Raw genomic sequence first — 23644 nt, forward strand, 5'->3', positions numbered from 1 at the left:
TTCTGCTCATATGTTAAATACATAGTATGTTTTGTCAAATTATCTCATTTACTACTGTAGGTGTTATTATAGTTTTTGTTCCAATTTAAGCTACATCAAAGTAATGAATCCTTAACTTTGAAATATGTATTATAAAATGTATTGGCCTACTTATAATACTAAAATAATACTTTATAAGAAATCTATGGAAAAAGACTATTTTCTTTTCAAGATGTTTCCAATTCTAACTTTGAACCAATTCTGTAGAATGGCCCACATAGCCTATTTGAACCGGATTTGTTTCCAGCTATGACTATGTACTAAAATGTGCTTTTGACTTTCATTTATATATATATATATATACACACACATATATTTTGTCCTTGCATTCTTTCTTGTGAGACACACCTGAATGAAAGGCTTATTATGAAGCTCATTATGCGGGTCATTGTCTTCTCAGGTGTGAACCACATAATTAATTACGGCCCCCACGCATATTGCCTTTCAAAACAAAAAGTTTTACAAAATTTAAATCAATCTATTGTTTTATGTGAATGATTAGGCAGGATGATTTTCTGATCATTTTGAAGCAAAAGCTCTAGGCGACAATATCCATTAGTCAAAAGTATTGTGGAAACATATTTAGTATGTGTTTTGCGTTTTGCGGCCTTATTTCAGAAACTTTTCAATAACCATGCATAAACATTATTCTCTCAAAAATACAAACATGTTGCATACATGTTGCTCACATATTATGCTAGCCCTGTTTGTGCTAAATAGAGTGTAATGACACCTTTGCCATTAATATGTTTATAAGCAACTGAAAAAAGCACAAATGTTAGGGCATGTCGAACCATCTCAAGGACCCCAAAAACACCTTAGACCCCAGAGGGTTAAATTAACGTAAAGAGTTGTGAGAGAATGAGGCGCATGTGAGATCCGCGTCTTTTTCAGCAGCGGCTGGTTTTAAAGGGACAGCAGCCAATAAAGCTTTCTGTCAGTAAAGTTAAACAAATAACAAAGGGAACAGAGACAATTACTCCCTGCTCTTGACTAAAAAACGTTTGTAGCTTTAATAAGGATTAATCGATATTTAATCTAATTCAGTGCAGACTGTTTGATAAGTTTATTCAATTTCTGTATAGTGTTCTGTATATGTTAGACAGGAAGGAAGGGCACAAGTAAATATGACATTTATTATGGGGTTCATGTGAGGATTGTTTGAAGTTCACTTAAAGTAAAAGTTATTCTATTTTTAAACCGAATAAAAGTAAAAAAAAAAAAAAACCTGTATAGCTGTCAATTTCACTTTAATGATGAATGGCTATAATTAATATTTAAAATTGGGGACAATCTTTTTTTATCCAAGCATCAATAGCTGTATTAATATCAGTGACACTGGCCTTCATTCATAAAAATAATCCATTAAACAAATATTTAAAATATACTGTCTTTATGTTGTCTCTACATTAATTTGGAGATTAACTGTGAAATTATTACATTATAAAAAATAAACAAAATATACCCCCCCCCCCCCCCCCCCCCCCCCCCCCCACCACCTTGAGTATGAGCTAATATATAATTCTATATAAGTCATAAAAGTCTGGTGTATCAAATGGTATAAAATAAATATGCTAACATTTCTGTATGTTCTTTTATATTTTGCCTAAAGGTTTGATAAACTGTCTTCATTAAAAATTTTATATTTTCTATTATATAATATAATAATAACTATTATTTCATATGTCAGGCTTTGCAGGGTTACGTATGAATGTTCATGATGGAGAATCACTATAGAGTAATGTAGATAAATGCATTTTTCAGAATAGAGTAAAACATGAAAAAATATATTAAAAGACTTACAGAGCTCTTCTGGAGGTTTTGATGACTGTCGATAATCTAACGAGACACTCATCTGATTTCTTGAATTTCTGAAGCTCAAACTCCTCCAGCTCTTCCTCTGATGTCAACAACACAAAGGTTAAAGCAGACCATTGGGTAGGTGAAAGGTCACCAGATGAGAGACTTCCTTTGCTAAGGTGGGTCTGAATCTCGTTCACCAGAGTTTGGTCGTTCAGTTCATTCAGACAGTAGAACAGATTGATGGATCTCTCTGCAGGAAGATTATCTTCTAATTTCTGCTTGATGTACTGAACTATCTCCTTGTTGCTCTGGTCATTGCCGTCTCGCTGTGTCAACAGACCTCGTAAGAGTCGTCGATTGGACTGGAGTGACAGACCGAGGACGAAGCGAAGGAAAAGATCCAGGTGTCCATTGTCACTCTCGAGCGCCTTGTCCACTGCAGTCTTGAGAAAATCAATCATGGTTTTATTTCTGTTTTCCTGTTCTGTAGACTCATGATCAAACACACTTTTCTCGTTGATGTCTAGAAACAGATGTGCATAAAGGGCTGCAATAAACTCTTGAATGCTCAAGTGAACAAAGCAGTACATGGTACCAAGAATAATCCCGGTTTCCTCCTTAAAGATCTGGGTACACATGCCTGAGTACACTGATGCCTTATAGACGTCAATACCACAGGCTTCCAGGTCTGTGCCATAGAAGATCAGGTTGTTTCTTTCCAGCTGATGAAATGCCAGTTTCCCCAGTGAAAGGATGGTGTCTTTATCCCAGGAAACATCTGGTGTGTATTCTCCATCATACTTTCGGCGGCTCTGCTGGATCTGAAAGCGGAGAAAGTGTGTGTACATTTGTGTCAGAGTCTTGGGAGTGTCTTCAGTGTTTGATTCCTGCAGTGTTTTAGAGATCTCTTCAGCCTGAGTGTTTTTCACATCAGTATTTCTTTTCTCCTCCAGAATGTTCTGGAGAACAGTGGCTGAAATCCAGCAAAAGACTGGGATGTGGCACATGATAAAGAGACTCTTTGATTTTTTAACATGATCTATGATTGTGTTGGCCTGATTCTCATCTCTGAATCTTTTTTTGAAGTACTCTTGCTTTTGTTCGTCGCTGAATCCTCGTATCTCTGTCAGCCGGTCGATACAGTCAGGAGGAATCTTACTGGCAGCTGCTGGTCTGGTGGTGATCCAGACGAGAGCAGAAGGAAGCAGATTTCCCTTCATGAGGTTCGTTAGGAGAACATCCAGAGAGGCTGGTGACGATACATCACGTCACGTCTCATTACAATCAAACTTCAGAGGAAGGTGACATTCGTCCAGTCCATCAAGGATGAACAGCACTTTGAATTGATTCCTTCTTGTAAGGTTCAGTCCTTTTGTCTCTGGGAAAAATTGAGTTATAAGGTCCATCACACTTAGTTTTTCTTTCTCCTTTAAGTTCATCTCTCTGAATGGAAGAGGAAATATGAAGCTGATATCTTGATTTTCTTTTCCTTCAGCCCAGTCCAGAACAAACTTTTGCACAGAGACTGATTTCCCGATGCCAGCGACTCCTTTTGTCAGTACAGTTCGGATCTCCTTGTTTTGTTCAGGTGCTTCAAACAAATGTGTGCATTCAACCTGTATCTCTTGTGCTTCATGACGCCTGGAAGCAACTTCAATCTGTCTCACCTCATGTTCAGCATTGACCTGTTCACTGCCACCCTGAGTGATATAGAGATCTGTGTAGATGTTATTCAGAAGTGTGGAGTCACCTTGCTTCACAATTCCTTCAAACACACATTGATACTTCTTCTTTAGGCCACATTTCAGCTGATGAATGAAGAACAGCTCATCTAAACAGGAACAGAAAATAGATAGTTTTAGCCTTCATTTTCTCTCCTACATTTATAAGAGACAATCAGACGGATGATCATGAGTCTCTTACCTTCTAGAGCATCAGCAGCTTCATCTTGCTTCATCTCTCTCAGGTAATGTAGTGTGAGATCAAGAGCTGCTGATTTGATACTGGATCTGTTCTCATTAAAGTCCTTCACAAAGTGTTGTGTGTTCTCATTTTGTAATATTTTCTTTAACTTCTCCAGCTCATTCTTCAGAAATGTGATTATTTTGCTCTCAAGATCCTACGAACAAACGTAAGAGAAAAGACAGAATAACACAATTTAAAACAAATTGTACATCTATATTTGGTCAACACTATTCAATAATTATAATACATGTACATAAAAAAAAAATCCAGTTAAGACTAATATGCTCACCATGTTGTGCTAAAATGTGTTAAAAAGAAAAAATAAGTGATCAAGACATTTTTAATAAATTTACTACATTAAAATTTAATACATTTTAATAATGTTCAATAACATTTGTTTGTTATAAATATTAAACATTTATAAAAAATATGTTTTCCGACCTGGAAGATCCCTAGAAGATTGTCTTTGAAATTCTCGTGGTTCCTGTGAGTCTGAACGTCTGAGTCTAATGTCTCATAATAAAGCCTGTAATCAAATTAGTAAAATAGAATACTTACTGATATTTTACAGAAAGAGAAATAAGCATTAGCTGTGAATACTCTGAAAAATATTTGATCTAAACATGTTTGATGATTGGTATTTACTGATACAACTGTTAAACAGTCAACGTGTGACAAAAAAAAAAAAAAGTAACACAAAATACCTTTTAGATGATGGTGTTTTCTCACTGAAGTTTGTTGGTCCTCCTTGTTTAGATTGATCATTCTTCAGAGACACAGAGCTGGACACATGTGAGCCTGTTCTTACACTGATGACACAAAGAACAGAAAGAGAGAGAAAACACTTTACTACAAGTGATACTTTAGTCTCATTTGAAAAGGTTTAATGTTTCAAATAGTAAATAAATGCAGTCTAGCTGTGCAATTGTCCATTTATAACTATAGTTGGATGATGGATATATACAGGGCTTAAAACTAAGATTTTGCCACAGCTTCCAATTGCCGGTAATTTAAGAAAATTTACCAGCCAAAAATATTTTTCACCAGCCATGTCACAAATATATAGGCAGTTTTGACACCAACATTTTTTAATCCTTTTTTCCAATTTCTATACCACAGCTAAAACTAGCTTAACTAATAAAAATTTAATAGCCTACATTTTTATAAAGACAAGTAAACATTCAGTAATAAAATAAGAACAAACAATCAGATTAAAAGCAAAAGCACAAATAAATACAATATACAAATTAAATAAACCGTGCTCTTCAGGCAGTTATAATAATTTTCAGTTACCGAAATTTAATAAAGTAGGGTAATTAATTACATAACACTGCATAGTCTTCATATCTGTCATGGATACACCAGCGTCAGCGTCAGACCTCTACACTCCGCTCACTCGTCCCGCATCTCCTGAGTTCTAATCACCTGTCACCTTTACCTGTCGCCAATCTTCAGTCACTTCACTCACTGTTTAAAAACACCACCAGTTCCCTCATTCAGTGTCAGGTCTCGTCGATTCACCATAGATTTACAGACTCTCTCATACCAAGCCTAAAACACCAACTTCCTTACCTGCTTCAAATGCTTACCTGCATCACCGACCTTCTCGCCCTTCCATCCGGATCTCCAGTCTTCAACCTGTCTGCCTTCTTCAACCTGGATCTCATCAAACTTCCTGCAACAGATAAGAGACTTTGTCAAACCCATATCATCCATTCATTGCCATCTCGATAGCGCTGCACTGCCTCCTCCTCGCCCCGCAACCTCTGTCAACCCTTCAGCACCAGAACCTATGCATATCAATTCAACAAATTTTTTTTCTTAGCTGAACGTCAACGTCACATCAATAATAACCTGTGTCTCTACTGTGGAACCGCCGGCCACCTGCTCATCTCCTGTCCCGTTCGTCCCCCACGACCGGCGGTGAGTACAGTACGTCTCCAGTCACCCATTTCACAAATGAAATATACTCCGGTTCGGCTCACTTACCTCCAACGATCTCTTTCAGCGCAAGCGTTAATCGACTCTGGTTCCGCTGGCAACTTCATTTCACTCTCCACCCTACAAAAGCTTCAAACCCACCAGAGACTTACTCCTCAGACTCTTCATATTCAATCCATCCTAGGAAAACCGCTCGGTCGTGGGCGGATATGTCACAGTAGTCCCACCATCACCATGAAGATCAGATGCCTTCACGAGGAGGATTTGTCGTTTCCGGTGTTGGAGGGTTCAACGGCAGATATCATCCTGGGACGCCCGTGGCTGGAACTCTCCTAACATCTGCTGGTCTTCGGGTGAGATTTGCCAATGGGGAAACAACTTCTTCTCACAAGATTCAAGAAGATTCAGCACTCATCAGCATCTCCAGTCCATGATATCTCTATATGTTCCACCTCTGTCGAAAGTCCACCCACCAGCGATCATCATAAGATACCAGCCACCTACCAGGCATTCCAGGATGTCTTCGACAAGCAACTGGCCACCAAACTTCCACCACATCGGCCATGGGACTGTGCGATCGACCTGCTGCCTCGGGCGGTTCTACTGCGTGGTAAGATCTATCCACTGTCCATCCCGGAACAGAAGGCCATGGAGGAGTACATTGAGGAGACTCTCCGTCAAGACTACATTCGTCCATCTATGTCCCCTGCCGCTTCTAGTTTATTTTTCGTAGGCCAGAAAGACGGAGGCTTGTGCCCCTGTGTTGACTACCGGAGCCTCAATAACTCCACCGTTAAGTATCTATATCCCCTTCCTCTGGTCCCAGCAGCTCTGGAACAACTTCGTGGTGCTCGGATCTTCACGAAACTGGACCTGCGCAGTGCTTACAATTTGGTGAGGATCAGGAAGAGAGACGAGTGGAAGACAGCGTTTATCACTCTTGCTGGCCACTACGAATATAGGGTTATGCCCTTCGGACTGTCCAACGCTCCTGCAGTATTTCAGGGGTTCATGAATGAGATCTTCAGAGATTTCCTGCACCAATTTGTCATCATTTACATAGACGATATCCTCATACTCTTCCAACCGGTTCGAGCACCACCATCATGTCAAATCTGTTCTTCAACGTCTGTGCGATCATCAGCTCTACCTGAAACTGGAGAAGTGTTAGTTTCATCAAGAAACTATCCATTTCCTGGGTTATGTAATCACTCCTCACGGAATCACCATGGACCAGAGGAAGGTGGAAGCTGTTTCCAATTGGCCACTACCCTCCAACATAAAATAACTACAACGTTTTCTGGGCTTCGCAAACTTCTACAGAAGATTCATTCAAGGTTTCAGTCAGATCAGTGCACCTATCACCTCACTCCTGAAGAAAGGGGCCAAGTCTCTGTCCTGGACCACCAAAGCCACCAATGCGTTTGAGAAACTTATAACCTCTTTCACCTCCGCTCCTACCCTAGTTCATCCAGACCCAGATCTTCCGTTTCTCGTCGAGGTAGACGCCTCACTCACCGGGGTAGGAGCGGTCCTATCACAGCGGCAGGGGAAGCCACCTCGACTCCATCCATGTGCCTTCTTCTCCAAGAAGATGTCCCCGGCGGAGCAGAATTATGACATCGGCAACGGGAACTTCTGGCGATCAAACTCGTTCTTGAGGAGTGGAGACAATGGAAGCTTTAGCGTTACGTTCTACCAGGAAGACTCAATTGTACGTCACTTATTACCTTCTCATCTATCCAATCATGTCGAATACTTGTGGCATAAAAGACCGGTACTTACACAGGTTTGAGTTTGCAGATGCTGACGCTTTCATTTACCTCCATCCACCCCACCACCTCCAAGATGGTTCCTTCCCCTCCATCCTCCCCACCACCACCAGGATGGTCCCTTCCTATACCTTAGGGTTAGGATTAGACCCTAAGGTACCCCATGGATACACCAGCGCCAGCGTCAGACCTCTACACTCCGCCCCACTCGTTCCGCATCTCCTGAGTTCTAATCACCTGCACCTGTCACCTTCACCTGTCGCCAATCTTCAGTCACTTCACTCACTGTTTAAAAACACCACCAGTTCCCTCACTCAGTGTCAGGTCTCGTCGATTCACCATAGACTTACAGACTCTCTCATACCAAGCCTAAAACACCAACTTCCTTACCTGCTTCGAGTACTTACTTGCATCCCCGACCTTCTCGTCCTACCATCCGGATCTCCAGTCTTCACCCTGTCTGCCTTCTTCAACCTGGATCTCATTAAACTTCCTGCAACAGATAAGAGACTGTGTCAAACCCATATCATCCATTCATACAATTATCCCACCAACTCTTCAACTTACCTGCCATGTCTGTTCCTGAGTGCTAAAATAAACGTCATTGCAAACATTACCTGTTTGTGTTGATCTAATGCATGACTATATCCTTTTTAAAGTTCAAGAGCAGTGAGTGATTTTCTTTGTCCTTTGTTTGATTAACATTAAAAACATAGACAGTACCAGGATTATTAGGATGCTGTCACTTTAAAGGGGTCGTTGATTGTAATTTCACTTTTCTAACTTTAGTTTGTGTGTAATGTTGCTGTTTGAGCATAAGCAACATCTACAAAGTACAGCGCTCAAAGTTCAAAGCAAAGGAAGATATTTGCTTTTAAAGAAATCGTTTTTTAAGGACTACAACAAACGGCTGGTAGGGACCACACGACATTCCTCCCGGGTTAGTGACATCACATATGCTAAAATGTGCATAAATCCTGCAGTGGAAAAAAAACGGAGCGCCAAAATTTCCACGGGGGGAGCGAGGATCAGCTTTCCACATCAGAAACGAGTGTCAAAACGAAAAATATCAGGCTTTTTCAAGGAACTTATCTCTCTCAGCATGAGAGAGATAGTAAACGACGGAGACGTGTCAACATCCAAGTGTAAGTGAAGGAATAACTACAACAGATAAACATGTCAGCTGTGTGGATGCGAACTAAATCGTTAACAATTCTACTTTTGAATTGATACTGATATGGAGACTTATTCTCAATATCTTTTAATCTTTGCTATTTTCTGATACTGCCTGAACTTCACATTATTTGTAGCGCAGCCATCCATAATCACAGTAAGATTTGCACTTAATTGCCACCTTTAATATCACTTTTAATGCATTTGTTAATTTTATTACATGAATGAATTGTATCACGTAATACAAGTTATTTTGGTGCTCTTTAATGTGGTGTGACAGATTAAAAGAGCCTTGGAAAGAGCTTGTATAAAACAGCTTAAGAACAATCATGTCACGTAACGTCAAATTTAAGTCAGAAAAGCCATTCAATGCTCATAAACTTGTTAGTCAGCAAGGAAAATAACAGAATCCTAATATTTTTACTTAACCTGTTGTCTACATGAGAAAGAATGGAAGGAGCTAAAAATGTAATTAAACACAGCCCATATAATTGCATGTGAAGAGCTGCCTTTTACGGTGGCCCAGTAGTTCACAACACAAAGAAATAAAAAAATTGCTGTTGTTTTTACAGTAAATATTTACAATAGACTACTGTATTTTTTGCATAATCGCTATGAATTTTTGGAGGTCCAATAAGATACTGTGGTTCCCTAACAGCCGATAACGTCGGACGTAGTCGACGTCGACTGAATGGGGATCACGCCAGGGAGCCTATCATCTTTGAGTACTATTGAACGAGCCAATGGAATTGGCGTGCGTGATTCACATCACACACTCCGCCCCCGCGGCGCGGGTATAAATACAGAAGTGGATGCACGCACTAGTTGCCTTTTGCTTCCCAGACTCTCCCAGTGCTGGTGTTCTACAGCGCAAGTGCAGCGGTGATCGCGAGCTTTGAGCTCTCAACTGCTGTTTTAACAGCAAGAAATTCTAAATGTTGTGTGTGTTGACGGCTGGTTAGAGGGCAGAAAAGTAAGTGCTTCACTGTTTCAGTTTACTGTTCAGTGTTGCCGCGGTCATTCCCCTGTGTACTCTGGCAATGGTGATGGTCCTATTTCCTGAAAGAGCAACACTGGTGCGTTTGTGTCTTTTTCAAGATGTCATTCCACCTGTGCGTTTCTGTATGCGATAGTTCCCTTTTCCTCTCTGACGGTCACAATTGTTGCATCACGTGTTTGAGCTGTATGTTTATGTGTATATAAATATGTATGCGTATATATTTATATGTTCAGCATGCAGAGGCAGATTTTGTGGACGGCTCATGTTCTCATTGTGAGAATATGACTGTCGCGGTGTTGAGATCGAGACTCGCCTTCGTCCGCAAAGTGTCCCCATTACCATGTCCCACCCCCGGCTGCCGTGTGGGATGGGTGATCGGAGGATAGTGATGGATGTCTCGCCCGGTAACCATTCCCATTTTCCTGTGGGCTCCTCACTCCTCCATCACACCGCAGCCGATGGAATTCCTGTTGAGCATGCTCGTCCCTCTGAATGGACTGATCAGCTGTTTCAATGGGGGTTCCCCCAGAGGATAAGATGTCGATAGCAGCATCGGATAAGATGTCGATAGCAGCATCAGAGGGTGAGCTGGCCTCTGGAGATGACGTCTCGGCTGTGTTTTCTCCCTCTGGGAGTGTAACATTGCCCGAGCCAGATCCAGAAATGCCAGCTATGCTGAAATGAGCCGCCGAGGCTGCCGGGCTCGAGTGGAAACTCCACTGTGTCCCGGTCAATCTCGGTTGGAGGATTGGTATCTCGGGGCGGGCCGCGCTGGTTCTCCGCTCACCGCCCCAGTGCTTTTCTTTTCCAAAATGCATGGAGAGCTTATCAGCTGGTGGACGGCACCGTTCTCTGCCAGAAACTGCCTGAATAGCTTTTCCCCCTCACTATCATTGATGGAGGAACGGTGAAGGGTTGCGAGGTGTCCCTCCATTGGAGCGATCTGTCATGACACAGGTGCACCTGTGTCTGGCGGCCGGTGCCTTTAGGGGGGATCCACATCCACCCCTAAGGCCTGTGAATTCTCGTCCGTTCCGACGGGCAGAGTTTACAATTGCCATGGCGTTGCTACAGGTCTGTCAGGCCAGGGTACCCATGGCATGCATGAGGGTAGCCCAAACCGTGCGCTCATAGGTGAGCACTGCACCGTAGCTGACCTCGCCCTCCGGGGCACGAGTGTCGTGGCGTGTGCGATTGGTCTGGCGATGTCCACCTTAGTGGTCCGGGAGTGCCATTGTTGGCTCAGCCTGGTTGATATGGCGGATGCGGACAAGGTTCGGTTCCTGGTCTCCCCAATCTCCCAGGTTGGGCTGGTCGGCGACGCGGCGGAGAACTGCTTCCAACAGTTCTCTGCCGTCCAAGCGTAGACGGAGGTCATCCGGCACATCCTGCCCCAGTGGCAGTTCCTGCTCGTCGCCGAGGGCGTTCCCCGGCCGCCGCTCCCGCTGGGCCTCCGCAGCAGCCTCCACCCAGGCCTCAGCAAGGAGCCGGCCGTAGGAGAGAAGCCCGCTCCAGGCGCTGCCAAGCCAGGTGGCAAGCGACAGCGAAAGCATTCCGGACCGGGCCGCCCAGGTATGGATGAGGATGCTTTTGGAGTTGGCGATCACTCCCTCCCTCCAGGTGAGGGCCGGGTGGAGTCTTTGTTTGTGTGTGTGTCTGTTCCGCCACTGGCTCCCTAAAAAAAAAAAGCAGGGAAAAGGCGGTACCCACACTTCACAGAAAGAGCAATTTAATCTGTTCCTGGGTCCCAAGAGGGCCAGATTGGTGGGTGTGACCCTGTTTAGCCTTACATCCCTCAGCCCCCCCTTGGTCGCCAGCAGGCAGCTTGGTGCGTTCGAGGACCCGGTCATTCGCCTTCTCACGCGTCCCCTGCCGCTAGTGGAGACCACTCTCCCTACTTTGCTGCCCTACCTCAGGCTAGGCTATCCCGCTCAAGTCAGTGATAATCATCACACCTAGTGTTGAGCAGTGCTCCTGACTTGTGCGTGCTCATCCTGCTGGTGAAGGATTTGATATAGCCGCTCCTCCAGCTGGTATGAAGGCCAGTTGGAAACTCGTTCTTCTTGCTACTAGGTGGTGGGTCGTGACCATCTTGGCCCAAGATTGATCTACCTTCTGCGCCACAGGCCATCCTGTGTGTTGCGTGTGAGGGTTGAAGTATCAGATCTCTACCTTCTGCGCCACAGCCCATCCTGTGTGTTGCGTGTGAGGGTTGAAGTATCAGTACAGAGTCTTTCCCTTCAAGTGCTCCAGAGCTCGGGTCTTCAGGTCAACTGGGAGAGAGTAATCTCGCTAGTGGCGGATCTTGAAAATTTTACATGGGGGGGCAAAGGGGTGGCAAGAGGTCTTGGCAGGGTGGCAGGGGCAGACGGTGGGAATCCCTATATGTGAATTGCTTTAACAAAACAGACACAAAAACAAAGTATTATTGTTTAATCATGCCCTTACACACTAAAAAGGTTTTTAATTCACAACAGGAATAAGCCCAGTGCAGTGTTCAAACAAAACTAAACCGTGCATCTTTTAAAAAGTAAAATTATAACAAGCAAAAGGAAAATATAAAAAAACAAAGTAAAATAATTGTGTCCAAGGACTTTGAGCCTTAATGGTTAGGCTCCAGGTACTTTCTTCAACTACTCTTGCCTGCAAAAGTCAATATGTGAAAACCTCTGGTTATCCTTGTATTAGGGGTGAAACGGTACACAGAAGCAGTGGCGTCATGCCCATTCAAAGTGAGGGCACGTGCCCCCTCAGATTTTTCCTCCCTGATAATTTTTTTGTCACAACTTTATTCCCATTATGCTCCATATATACCAGAGCCTATAACGACTCAAATGTATTCTTCTGGATGTGTAATAAATCGGTCAGCATCAGCCCGTCCCTTATCCTAATATGGTGTCTGTGTATATCAAATCTAGAGCGCTACGCGCGTAGAATCTTTGCTGTGTATGTTCAAGCAACTCACACTCACTCGTCTCACACGTTGAGCTGGCAATGTTTTACAGATGGTCTTGAAGTGGTAATTGGGCAAAACAACAAATCGGCATTGAATTAGTTATCGGATGATATTAAAAGGTAGTGGGATTATTTGTGGTTGACCTGGAAATTTTAACTTGATCAAAAAGTTATGGTTTTGATATTAGCTACGAATTCAAAGCATTAACTTAAATTGTGTCAGTGTAACGTTATCGATAGCTAGTCTAACCGTAAACTAGTTGGCTAACGTTACTGCCTGCCATACAAAGCCAATAAGCCATAGTAGGTTAAATGTACAAGTTATAAGTTACTAGCTTTTCTGTTAGCTCATAAATTACTCTTTACAAGTTCCTTATTTAAAATATATTAATGAGCAGTGTAACTACAGTATTTCAGTGATTTTACTAAATTAATGCTACATATTACATTTGATTTGATTACTTTTTTACATTTCTGTCAAATATTAAAACCATTTTCAAATAAACGGGGTAGTGTTAACCTTATTCAGCACTGAAATCTGTCAAACTTCAGATGAAGTCCTTCATCACATATTAATATTAAAATAACTTAATTTTAGAGCACCACAAAGTCAGACCGCAGCACCTTTATGTACCTTTAATGTAAGATCGTTCTTAGGTCACATACCAATTTAAAATCATAACATAAAAACTGCAATGGTACTGTTTTTAAAATCATGTGTAGTTGGCCTAAGTGTACAGTAAGTGTGTGTGTAAACATGCTTTAATGAAGTAGACTTCAAAGGCTTTTGAATTTGACCTTACAGTTCTTTCATCAACCTGTCTTTTACATAAACTTACAAAATAGATACTTTAACTTAGTCCTCAGATAGAGGAGGGTTGCTGCTAGCTCTGTTAAGGTATTTCTGTCGCTCCCAAACTGCATTGAAATGGTATGTGTAGCAGCCAGAATTTAAACATTTTCAGGGGGAGAAACCCCGACCCCTCCTAACATGATCCACGTCACCCGTCAGAAAACAATTGCAACGTCTCAGATTGTGCCCCCCCAAACCCCCCCCAGCCCCCACAAGGTTCGGTTCATACCCCGGTTCAGACATCACGGTTCGGTACGATTTCGGTACAATGGAGTGAAAAGCAAAACAAAAATGCAGAAGGCATTTTTATAAATGTCTTAAGCCTTGTATTTTTTAAATAAGTTTTATTAATAAAGGCATAGAACCAGTTTATTTATAGTGCACTGACAATAGTTTTATATAATTGAATTAGTTTATTAATTAAATTAATAAAAAGACAAAGACCTTGCGATATGTTTGGTATGTTTGAATGAATTTAAAATTAATTTGCCATATTTCAGATCAATATATTTGTTTTTCTTAATTTTAATTAACCCTAACTTTATTCTCATCTGAATTATAAATAATTGATTTCCGTATTAAATAATACTATGCTACCATTAAAAACCACATTTGATTTTCTTTTTTTAATAAATGTAGAATGTGTAATTTAAAAGTACAACTGTGTGTGTGTGTGTGTGTGTGTGTGTGTGTGTGTGTGTGTGTGTGTGTGTGTATGTGTGTGTGTGTGTGTGTGACAAAAGCACGTTGTGTTTTATTGCGAGTGTACACAAATGTAAACACTTTGCAGTTTGAATTATATGTTTACGGAGTATGTTTTTGTTTCCACTGTTCGATCGCGCTCGCGCCTCTCTCTCTCTCTCTCTCTCTCTCTCTCTCTCTCTCTCTCTCTCTCTCTCTCACACACACGCACACACACTCACAGTTCGATCGCGCCCGTGCCTCTCCCTCTCGCGCGCGCGTACACACACAGTTCAGCATTGCAATATTGACATCGCAGTCTGTTCAATATGCTGTGTTCAGACCAAACACGAATTGAGCGAATTTTATCGCTATTTAGAGTTTTATTTATTTTTATACCGTGTATTCTACGTGTAAATTCGTGCACCGAACCGTGACACCCGTACCGATTCGGTTCAATACGAATACATGTACCGTTCCACCCCTAGCTTGTATTACATTACACTGTAGGTCCATGTAGCTAATAATAGCCTATATAACAAATATAAAATCAGAAAGATTCACATGCACACACACCAGTTATGTTTAGACTACTTAATATAATAATTAGGTGTTCAAGCACGAAGTGGTGAAAACCTATTGTAATTGCTATTTGAAAAAAAAAAATTCCCCTAAAACGCATCGTGCAGCCCAAACCGTAAGGCCCTGAGACTTGAAACTCGGCCAGATGGTAGGCCACACGTTTGGGGACAACCTATCAGAGTATGACCCCGATTGGCCCATAGGTGGCGCTACAGCAACCAAAAGTACTACATTGCTGTTAACTCCTCGACCGTTGGTCCTAGCCTCAAGCCGTTTACACAACTGTGATCCTTGGCTCAAGACGGACAAAATGTATATCTCCAATTTCGATTTAGGCAAGAAAGATTTTCCGCTATGTCGAATTTTGTCCAAAACCTACTTTTGCGAACTAGTCCCTGGTTTTTCGCCCGATTGGAACCAAACCAGTCTAGGCCTATGCTCTGGACTCTCTAGATCAATAATTATTGAAAAAAAGTTGACATTTTGCATTTGGGTGGCTGTAACAGGGTCATTTAAAAAAGGGGCGGGGCAAAATACAGTCAAAAGCCTATAAATCCTAAACGAAAAGTCAAAACTTCACAAAAATTGATGAGCATATGTGTCATAAAATGGTGAAGAAGCATGCACAGTTTCATGGAGATCGGACCATAGGTGGCGCTATAACTGTCAAAAAGGTCTCATTATTATTAGGTGTTCAAGCACGAAGTGCTGAAAACCTATTGTAATTGCTATTTGAAAAAAAAAATCCCCATAAAACGCATCGTGCAGCCCAAACCGTAAGGCCTATCGGAACAAAACTCGATGGGCATGTTCGACTCATGGCCCTAGAGACCTGTAAGAATTTGGAAAGAAATCGGCCACTAGTTGGCGCTAACGAGTTTTACGGCTCTGTAATCACGTGGTGTTGCACACCTCCCCACAAAATGCATATAATTTTAAATATAACGATAGATCTCCTCATGTTGAACAATTTTGCCTCTGGAACCATTGCTGTCAATCAAACCGTTCATTAAATATTCACGAATATGTTAAAAACCTACTTTTGCGAACTAGTCCCTGGTTTTTCAGGAAACAGACCAGTCTAGGACAATTCTCTGGACTCTCTAGATCAATAATTATTGGAAAAAAGTTGAACTTTGCCCTTTGGTTTGCTATAACAGGATCATTTATAAAAAGGGGCGTGTCAAAACACACTCAAAAGCCTATAAATCATAAATAAAAACTCAAAACTTCACAAAAATTGGTGAGCATATGTGACATAACATGGTGAACAAGCATGCAAAGTGTTATGGAGATCGAACAATAGTTGGCGCTATAACTGTTGAAAAGCTTTAAAACCATGTATTTCCTATGGTAAATTGCTTGTATTGGCTGTAAATGGTCTTTTCCATCTATGATCATATAATGTTCATATCATAATGTTCAAAATCAGTGCAGTACAATACTCTGGACTCTCTAGATCAATAATTATCAGAAAAAGTGGAACTTCTGCATTTGGATGACTTTAATAGGGTCACTTCAAAATGTGGCCTTGACCAAGTGTCCCTGAAAGCCTATATCTCTTCAATGAATGCTCAGATCTTCTTAAAAACAAGTCAGAACATGTGACTCTAAATAGGCATGACAATTTTCAGACAAATTGGAGCAAATATGCCTTTTAAACAGTTAAAAAGGGGAAAATGATATGAACATAATGGCATATTAAGCCAATAAGTGGTATTCTACTGCCCCCTGCTGTTTAAAATAGTCATTTCGTCATGCTACTAACTAATAAAGACACTTTACAAACTATGCACTAGACACTTTACACACACTGCTGCGTGTATAAAAATAGACTCAGCTATTATTATATTTATGTACATTTTCATGCACTACTGTACTGTTCCCCAACTAGTTGCTTGACAAACAATGTTTATGTCTGTTACATTTTTGTATGTTTGTACTTATGTAGCACCGTGGTCCTGTGAGGCACGACATTTCGTCCCACTGTATGTTCCCACATGTAGTGGAATGACAATAAACCTCAACTTGAACTTGAACTTGAACTTGAATATAATTCTATAATTCTTATTTAGACTTTATAAAATCACTATTTTAACATTTACACTCACATTTAGTCAAAATGCATATATTGAAGTATTGCTACGGACTATTGTGGCACATTGAGATGTGAATCCTGAAGGAGACTTGCAGTAAACATTTTTTTCCATCACATAGTTCAAATGTCTGTATCTACAACAGAATGTGTGTGTGTAGTCCTATATTTCTGAATAAATGCAGAATAATCGGATTAATAGATTACAAAGACATTATGTGAAATGCTTATAGACCATTAAAGTATATTTTCATAATGACACATCCCAATAGCATTGAAAAAATCAACAACAACATTTGTCTTTGTGTGTGTGTGTGTGTGTGTGTGTGTGTGTGTGTGTGTGTGTGTGTGTGTGTGTGTGTGTGTGTGTGTGTGTGTAAGCATATGTCTAAATAAGAGACCTGTGAAAACACTTTATTAATAAGTATAATGGCCAGCAGAGGGCAGTAGAAGACCACTTATTGGCTCAGTTTCATTTTCACAGACTTGGTTTTCACCACTATTCTGCACTAAAGCAAACCTGTTTTTCCATGTTAACTATTATAAGTAGTGCTGTCAAACGATTAAAATATTTAATTGCGATTAATCGCATTAATGCCATAGTTAACTCGCGATTAATCGCACATTTTTATCTATTCTAAATGTCCCTTGATTTCTATTTGTCTCATTATTTTTTCTAATTTTAATGCTCTTATCAACATGGAAAAGTGGATCAGCAGTAAGTTTGTTCTTAGCTGTGGTATCCATGTGTTTCTGTCTGAAGTCATCCATTGTAGAGCTTAGATCGGGCCCAAAAAATCAAGCCCGACCCGCGCCCGTGCGCATTGTGTCAGAGCCCAGCCCGGCCCGACACATAAACTGTAATTATGAGCCCGAGCCCGATTTAAACCCGTCCATTTTTTTAATACGTGGGTCGTTATAACTGACGTTCTCAACTACTTTCTATGGTACTTTCTCCCGCCCGCAACATTTTTGTCCCGCTCCCGCCCGCAAATACACTCTTTTTTTTGTAGGCTACCTCCAAATACTTTCGCCTACGTGTCGCCACCATACACATAAGCATAAATGCTCCTGATAAATTATTTGTTATTAAAGCATTAACACACAAACCACTGTTATAACATAAAAGCAAGCAGGCTACTGAGTGCATGGTTTGGCATGACTGAATGCGCGCAAAGTGCGCTCCCTTAATAATTCCTAAAAAGCTGACATCAGTTCATCGCAATCTCACACATCTGTTATTATCAATGAAGCTGACTGCACAATGCATCTTTCATAATATATACACTTTGTTTGTTATAATTTGAGGATTTGCCAGCATACAGAATTCAGCACTGAACAAAAAGTCTGTTTTGAGCGGTGAGGGGAGTCTATTTTAAATGCTTCTGTATGGCCATTGCGTTCAAGAAATCAACACATATGTCTGTGATTGGCTACATCCCTCAACGCTGCAAACATGTTATAAAAAGAAACTCTGGCCTGTAAATCGTTTCTATTTGGTTTTAGTTGTTCTTGTTGCTTTTCTGCAACATATGAATAAAAATGTATTAGTTTTTATGTTTTATTCATAGATATTTCTAGTTTGCGGGAGTCCCGCGAATCGTTTTATTCTCCCGTATCCGCACACACAGAGTGAGTGCATTACCGCTCGAGCCCGCCCTCGCACTCGGGCATCAAATCTAGTCCCGCGCCGCACTCTATTGCGTTGAGAGTGCACGTCTCTAGATCGGCGTCTCGCGCTCGCGCCATCCACTCAAAATGTAACGTTAGCCTACTACTCTTTGGCCGGCGCGCAAGCCCAAACAAGTACGTGCGGCGTGCCTGTTGTTTTCTTTCCGGTCTAGCTATCCGGTGTGATGTTGTAGTTTTTCTAACGTTACTAGTTGTTGCAACAGCATGTGAAAAAAATACAAAGTTTGCTAGGCCAAAAAGAGCGTTAATCTCGCGATAAAAAAATTGACGCCGTTAAAATGTGTTTGCGTTAACGCCGTTAATAACGCGTTTAACGCACGGCACTAATTATAAGACAATCATTTTTTGTCAGTTTATCACTTCATTGCTATTGACACTTCACATCAATGCTAGCAATGTTTTAAATCATGGTAAATCACAATAGAAACATGGTAAATCATAGTAAATAATACTATTACTTGGTGTATCATGGCAAATCATCCTAGCAATGTGATGAATCATGGTAAATCATGCTACAATCATGGTAAATCATTCTAGAATGTGGTATATCATGGTTAATCATTCTATAACATGGTAAATCATTCTATAACATGGTAAATCATGGTAAACTATGATAAATCATGCTAGAATCATATTAAATCATACTGGAATGTGTTCATTTGTGGTAAAACATGCTGAAACAGGGTAAATCATGGTGAATCATACTAGAACTTGGTATATCATGGTAAACTATGGTAAATCATGCTAGATTCATGGTAAATCATACTGGAACATGGTAAATCATGAAAAATCACACTAAAATTTGGTATATCATGGTAAATCATGCTAAAACAAGGTCTTTTCCATCTATGATGTCAGTGGTTAAATGCTTGCTACATGAAACTTAATGTCTTTTGATGCTTTTGAGCGTAACTGCCTTAACTGCCTTAACTGCTTGAACACCGCTAAATGCTGCTCGCAGCTTTAATCCTAATTGTATTTGTTATTTCCCCAGGAGTAACCTGGTTTCATTGCTGTGATATCTGAGAGGAATTTGATTTGCTTAGCTAATCAAACGATCGATCTCCTAACTGGCACTGTATAGTGTGTTGTAACGTAACGGCGACCATCAGTAAACGTTATTGATACAAACAATTTATATATTTTTATTAAGCTGTTCTTGTCTTTACAAAAATCAAAATTAGGCTAATCAAAGGGAAGAGTGCTCTTACAAATCACAAGGGAGCGATTTGACCGCTGATTTTGGCTAACGTAATAGACTCGCTGTTTTTGCTGATGCTGGATTGTCTTTAGCATACACTGCATTCATAAAAATGTAACTAAGTTAAACGTGTGTTTAACTACACCTGGGAAACTCACTTCACCTTCAGAGGCTCTGGGGCAGCTCAGTCTCTCCAGTCGGGTTGCAGGGCCACCGCACCGCAGCAGACTCGCTGTGTGTGTGTGTGTGTGTGAGTGTGAGAGCCAGACTGAGCGAACGCCGCTCTGCACGTTTGAATCAGGGACGTACTAAGTATTTGAGGGATAGGGGAGGGGCTTTAATAAAAATTAAATTGTTCAATTTTGGTAAATGTATCGTTTAGTTCACTGTTTTGAGAAGCTTGCGAGTTGTTTTTACAACTACATTTTTTGGATCATCAAAGTTAGGGGGGCAGCTGGGGGGGCAAGGCTCTAGAGTGGGGGGCACCTGCCCCCCCTTGCCCCCCTGTAGATCCGCCCCTGAATCTCGCCCACGGGTTGAGTATCTCTTTTCCAGTTTTGGAGATGGACTGGATTCGGTCCAACACGTCTCTCCAATTAGAGTGTGTTCAGCTGGTGTTTGAAGTGAGAAAGGGTCCCACTGAAAGAACTTTCAGAGGCTCCAGGTGCATGTGGTAGATGCAGCCATTGGCTTCCTCCAAATGATGACCGCTTCAGCGCTAGCTTCATGATCGGGTCCCGAGGTGACCGTGGCAGAGCAGCTCTCCCTGTGTGACTATAGTTCATCCCGGTCTGCTGCCAAACCCTCTTCAACTGAGGGGCCATGTATAAAGGGTGTGTTTTAACGGGGTCTGGGCGACCCTCGACAACACAGGCATTCATGCTTCGAGTTGTTAGACATTGCGACTGTTGCGCAAGCTTCCCTTGCATGTCACAACTCACCCGTCACCTCCTCCTTGGAGTCAGAAGCTTCTGAGGACGCTTTGTTCCACTCTTTCCGCTCTACTCAATCGTGCTGCCAACAAGCCTCACGACAGTTATAGCCAGGGCAAGTGGAGACTCCATCCCCTGGGGTCCAGCTGGGTCATGACCATTCCGGGGCCGCTCAGTTGCCTCTCCGGTTTCGTCTTCCTGCCAGTGTTTCTGTCCAAGCGGACTACCCTTGGACAGACACTGACTCTCAGCTGCCCCGGGGGCCTGCAGAAATGCGTTTCCCCAGTGAGCCTCCTAAAAGCGACTGCAACTCATGGTCCTTCTGCCTGCAAGCGCTGCCCGGTCATTTGCGTATGTGCATACAGTTCATATGTGTATTCTCCACGTTACCTCCCTCTGGGTAGGATGTGGCTTCCGCAGCATCCCTTCCTTCCTTTGTACGGGGAACGCTTTCCCAGTGGTCCTGTAGGAACAGCAATGACTTCCCTGGCCTAAGCCCTGTCTTTCCCCGCCTTAAAACTATGGGGGCTCAGGAGGCTTTTGTCTAGGCACTGGAAGGTGGCAGCTTTAGTGACGTTTTCAAAGGTTATCCCCATTCAGTCGACGTCAACTACGTCCAACGTTATCGACTGAAAGGGAACGTCCTGGTTGCATATGCAACCCACCGTTCCCTGAAAGAGGAAACAGAGGACGTAGTCCCCTTGCCACTACCGCTGGACCACCGCTGACTCCGGGTTACTCTCGGTTACTCAGCGAAAAAGCAACTAGTGTGTGCATCCACTTCCGTATTTATATCCGCGCCGCGGGGGCGGAGTGTGTGATGTGAATCACGCTCGCCAATTCCATTGGCTCGTTTAATAGTACTCGAAGAATGATAGGCTCCCTGGCGTGATCCCCATTCAGTCGACGTTGACTACGTCCTCCTTGCGAAGTTTAGATTTTTGCAGTTGAACATGTTTGTCTGTCACTTCTGTAATAATGAGAGCAGTACAATCCTGAGTTTTGTGCAGCATGTGAAATTGCATAGAAATGTGCCTAAATCAGGATTTAGATGTGGTGTACATGATTGCCCACATATTTTCACCAAGTTTTCTTCATTGAAGTCCCACATATACAGAAATCACAGGGAACATCACCGGTCTGCTAAAGAGCATCAGGCACAGATGTGTGATAAAACATTTAAATGCCGTGTAGACTTTTGTGAAGTTCAATGTTTGACCCTAACACAGCTTTTGTCTCATTTAAAGAGCCGTATTCAGTCAGGTCTGGAGATCCATTGCCCATTTGGTTGCAACAGGGTAGGTGAGATCTACATTTGCATCACATGTATCACGGACACATAAAATGTGCTCTGTAAACCATCTGATAGAGCCTGCTATGACCATTGAAACTCCAGTTCCAGATGTTGTGTCTGAGAGCGAGAGATCAGAGGTTGTAGAGCAAATTTTTCCTGAAACTGTGGATGAATCTCTTTTCCTAAGAAATTTAACCCTCTTTTATCTGAAACTTCAAGCTAAATTGCTATTACCTGAGTCTACCATTCAAGGCATTGTTGAAGAATTTCAAAACATCCATGACTTTGGGCAGTCATATTTTCTTCGCAAACTGAGAGAAAAGCTTGCTTTGCTTGAATTACCAATTACGCATCCGATTTATCAGTTGTCTAGAGAGGATTTGTTGACAGCTTGTAATAATGGAGTTCTAAGTACAGCACAGAGGAGAAAGACTACCTTCAAGGAAGAAAGTATAATTTCCACTATGTTGAGCCAGTCCCTATTTTGTTAGGAGTCAGTGAAAGAAATGGGAGAGTGCTTTGCTCAATATGTTCAAGTTAAGCCGACCATCAGCGCTCTGTTTCAGTGCCAGTCTGTCAGGGATCAATATGAACAGATGCAGTCACAAACAGCTGAAACTGATCTGTTTCGGGATCTGTTTCAGAAACTGATCTGTTTTTTTTTCTGAAAATTCTCTCTTTCAAACTGATCCATGATCTCTGGGTTTGATCATTTACCAGGATTTATTTGAGGTGGTAAATCCTTTAGGCTCAGCTAGAAAGAAACACAAATTACTGGCAGTTTATCTTACCTTGTCTGATATTTTACCTCACAACAGGTCAAACATAGACCACATGCAATTTTTTTTGTGTGCAATGAGCAAGATTTTAAGCACTTTGGACCAGCTCATGTTTTTAGATCACTAATTGAAGATCTCAACGATCTTGAGGATAATGGTGTTGTTGTAAATGATGGCAAAACTTTGAAAGCTTATTTGTGTTCCATCGTAGGTGACAACCTGGGATCCCACATGATTGGTGGTTTTGTCGAGAACTTTAGCTGAAGCCTACATTTCTGCAGGCATTGCACCATTGAGAGAGACTCATTCCATGCCACACCTTTAGAACCTAATATGAAGCGAACTGTGGAGTCTTATGAGAGAAACATTCAGGAACTTGCTACCATTGGCGATAATGTAGTTGATGGAGTCAAATTTAACTCTCCTTTTAATCAGCTGAATTATTTTCATGTTTGTCAGCCTGGCTTGCCCCCCTGCCTTAGACATGACCTCTTTTAGGGTGTTGTGGCATCTGATCTTAAGTTTTACATTGATTACTTGGTAAATCAAGAGAAATGCTTTACTTTCACAGAGCTTAATCGCTATATTAAACAGTTTAAGTACACAGGAAATGATGCTGCCAATAAACCAGCTGAGGTTAACTCAGGGAGTGAGAAGCTTGGTGGTCATGCTGTTCAGTGCTCCCGTCTGCCTCGCTGCCTGCTGTGCTGTGAGTTTTGTCTGCTTCGAGGCTGTAAGCTCCCTCTAAGCCTCGTATTAGCTTCGTATTTCTTTCTGTTTTGAACCATCATTTACTATCATTTCTAATTGTTTATACTACTAATTACAGCTTACTTATCATTCGCTAGCTTCCGTTATTCTTAGCACGACACACTAGTAACTCGCTA

The 23644-nt window shown here is 41.7% G+C and overlaps 1 protein-coding gene and 1 pseudogene across 2 annotated transcripts in view; both read right to left on the bottom strand.

Annotated features, from left to right (window-relative positions):
* The window catches only part of LOC143724299 (NACHT, LRR and PYD domains-containing protein 12-like), a 575203-nt gene that overhangs the window by 52205 nt on the left and 499354 nt on the right, over positions 1-23644 (bottom strand). The gene's annotated exons all lie outside the window — the stretch shown is intronic.
* The window catches only part of LOC143724322 (protein NLRC3-like), a 72569-nt pseudogene continuing 50763 nt past the window's right edge, over positions 1839-23644 (bottom strand). The window contains exons 4-6 of the transcript XR_013197351.1: positions 4249-4333; positions 3766-3961; positions 1839-3673 (exon numbers count right to left, since the gene is read on the bottom strand). The product of XR_013197351.1 is annotated as a protein NLRC3-like (transcript). The remainder of the gene's footprint in view (positions 3674-3765; positions 3962-4248; positions 4334-23644) is intronic.

Source organism: Siphateles boraxobius, unplaced genomic scaffold, assembly GCF_051911475.1.
Source record: "Siphateles boraxobius isolate OS27281-9 unplaced genomic scaffold, OSU_SipBor_1 72, whole genome shotgun sequence".
NCBI classification, from domain to species: domain Eukaryota; kingdom Metazoa; phylum Chordata; class Actinopteri; order Cypriniformes; family Leuciscidae; genus Siphateles; species Siphateles boraxobius.